The sequence below is a fragment of the Limanda limanda genome, chromosome 8 (assembly GCF_963576545.1).
Source record: "Limanda limanda chromosome 8, fLimLim1.1, whole genome shotgun sequence".
NCBI classification, from domain to species: Eukaryota; Metazoa; Chordata; class Actinopteri; order Pleuronectiformes; family Pleuronectidae; genus Limanda; species Limanda limanda.
Window position 1 is genome coordinate 1,627,735 of NC_083643.1, and position 3,357 is coordinate 1,631,091.

A 3,357-nucleotide genomic window follows, 5' to 3' on the forward strand; every position below is an offset into this window, starting at 1 on the left:
ATGAAATAAAACCACACACGTCACACACAGCTGAAACAAATTCACAGACAATTTATTTTTGATTGAAATTATTTAACATCATAGTTTTCATTTTTCCTGTTGAAGATCTTTTGTAGTTTTATTACAACAGCCACAGAGCAGCAGCAGCAGCAATAATAAGAAACATAGTAATAATAATAATAACCCGGCAGGAGAAGCAGATCCATATGGAGAAAGACTGAGAAAGAGAAACATGAGGGGGGGGGGGGGGGGGCTCCTTTTCCAGCTGCCAAAAAAACCTTTTACTACAAGGAATCATGGGAAATAGAGTTTTTTCAGTCTGTGCCACATCGGACCCGGTTTCTTGGAGAACAAATGTTAAGACTTGAGCACGATGACGTGGATCTGTTTACAGTTTGAAATCAAAACGCTTCAGAGAGAGAAAAGGAAAAGGCAGAAAGCAGGAAGAGCTCCACAGGAAACGGAGAGGTGACAGAACAGAGGAGGAGTTTCTACATCCGACGTTCTACAGATATGAGAACACAAACGAGCTCTTAACCATTAGAACATTCTGGTCTGAAGGAACACTCGGACATTTTGGGAAACTTGAACGTTGGTTCATCGCTCAGTTTGCAGCCAATTAGCAAACAGTGAATAACAAGCTAATGAAACCAGCCAATCAGGAGGTTCTATACGTGATGGATCGATTTCTGGAGCTAAATTAATCTACAGGTCCCGACGTCGGATTCTCAACCAGCAGTTTCCAAAATGTTGAATCGTTCCCTCAAAAGCTTCAGACTTTAAAACCATCAGGTAGAAAACCGGACTGATGGAACGCTCCTCTGAACTGTCACCGTCCCCGTGTTGTACAACAACTTTATTAAAAAAAAGACAATGGCCATTCAGCACGTTACACTCTGATATGATTATCTGGCAGGATTCAAACTTCTCGCATTTTTATTAATACGAAAAATGCTCAAGCTCAATTCTGAAATCTCAGCGAGAGGCAGCTTCAGTCAAAAAAGTACCAGTATAGGTAATTGGCTTTTTAGAAAATCAATATCGATCAAACCTCGACTTCCTGGAGCCTCGTGGGCGGATCCCTGGCAACGACCAATCAGAAAACAGCCTGATGGCGTCTCTCCGTTTCAGTCCTGCACCTCAGTGAGATAGTGATCAGACCCTTTATTAACGTTCAAACCGTTTATAAAAACAAAATTACAAAATAAAAATACCAGATGATGCGACATGTACATGCAAAATAAAAAACTAAACAACAAAAAAAACACAAATGTTTGATTAAAGTCATCGAATCAAAGACGTCAGAAACTTAAAAAGAGATTATGCATTGAAAACAGATTTTTTTTTAGATTACAGTGCACTTTGTGTGAAAATAACCGAAACAACAACCACACACATGAAGATGATGAAGGCAACAGCGGCCTGTCGACGAGAGGCCGAGGAACACAGGGGGGGGGGGGGACTCGAGGACTCAAACCTGGTTGAGCCACAGGAGAGGAGGAGACGACTATATACACTCGTATATACATCAGACAGGATATGAAGACGGGTCCAGAGGCTCCGCCCAAACATGGGCGCGCACAGACCAAACAGGAAACTGTCATGGCACTCAATAAATAGGAAACAAAGCAATGTCATCATCGTGGACGGCTTCCTGTCCTCAACCAGCGTCTGGAGCGTCTGCAGGTCGGCACGAATAAATTAAATGGATGGACGCAGTCAGAGCCACTGAAAGAAGACACAGAACCAATCAGCCCAGAGGGGGAGGAGCCTGTGACGGGCGACATCACAGGAATGTGTTTGGGCGCTTTGACCGAAAGTTTCCATCTTTTTTTTTCTAAATCTTTGTCCCTGATTGTGACAGAACATGAAAAACATTTAGTTTCTTCCTCGGATGAGAAATATTAATGCAACAGATTAAAAGTCACCGATCGAAACGGTGTCAAATTAAAACAGGTCGTCAGAAGATACGAAAGACGACCACTAGGGGCGCTGTGGCGACCTCAGGGGGGCGAGGGTGGGTCTGTAAATAAAGATGGACGACACGAGCGCTCCCTTAAAGTGAAGCCAAAACACGTTGATCGCCCCCTGGTGGCTGGCTGCCGTATAGGTCACAAAGCCAAAGGATGCAAATTAGCTGCTAGCTAACTCCGTCGCAATCGCTTTTAATCGTACAGTAACGAAACAAATAACAAAACAACGCCTCCTCCATGTTAGGGGACGGGACATCAACCACACAAAAAGTCAAAATATATATATATATATATATAATAAATGAAGATGGTTCTTCACACTGAAGTTTCTGATACGTTTGGTTTTGATTTGTTATTTGAATATAAAAAAAACGAGCTGACATGTCATGTGACAGACTGACTCCTGATAAGTGGGCGGGACCTCGATACCACGGCTCCAAGTCATGGAGATGGCAGCGTTGGTATTTTGGCTTCATTTCTGGATAGTGGGAGGAGGCGGAGCAAGTCGTCCATCTTTGTTCACAGTCTCCGGTCCCGATCAGATCCGTCAGAACTGAAACCGCGCTCACGTCGGCCGGACGAAGCAAACGCACAAAACACAAATCTAAACCGGATGAGGACGTTTGGCAAGTGTCCTTTCTTCTTTTCAAAAAAAACCGTCTGTACAAAAGAGAAAGAAAAGCAGAGGATATGAAAATATACAACTCTCAGCTGGTGATGGGCCCGTGTTCGAGTCCGACGCACACGTCAGCGTTACCGCGGCGATCAGAGACCACATGATGCTCTGCAGGCGCCAGGACGAACCCAGGAGAGACAGAGTGACGGAGGTTTGAAAGACACGACTCATCAGGCAGTCCCAGACCGCCCAGCTACTGCTACAACAACGGTCCTATTAAATAGCAAATGGGAGATCGTCAGTATTTACACTGGAGACAAACGGAAAAGGAACTTCTCCGTTTCACTTTCCTCCAGAGACGGTTCTGAAATGTCAGCGCTGGGGTTTGTCTTCATGTTTATATAGAAACACACAATATATGAAAGCACAGATGTCTGGAAAAATATGTTCATTCAAGTTGATAAAAACTTTTTTTTTCTGTTTTGTTTTTTCCTTATCGTGTGTGAATGTGTCGTGTTGGAGGAATAGGCACAGTCTTGCAACTCTTCTGTTCTGGGAGGTAGCACCTTGTTTTCCCAATGAGCGACTTGAAGAAAAGCTGGAATCGGATTCGAAGAGCTGAAGCCGACGAGGACGGGACGGGAGACCAACTGGAATGCTTCCTGCTGTATCCAGCCTTCGCCACATGGGGGCAGGAGAGAGAGTGGAAGGCTGATGGCGGCGGGGGGGGGACTCAGGGAGTTGGGTAAAGGCAGAGAGAGAGAGAGA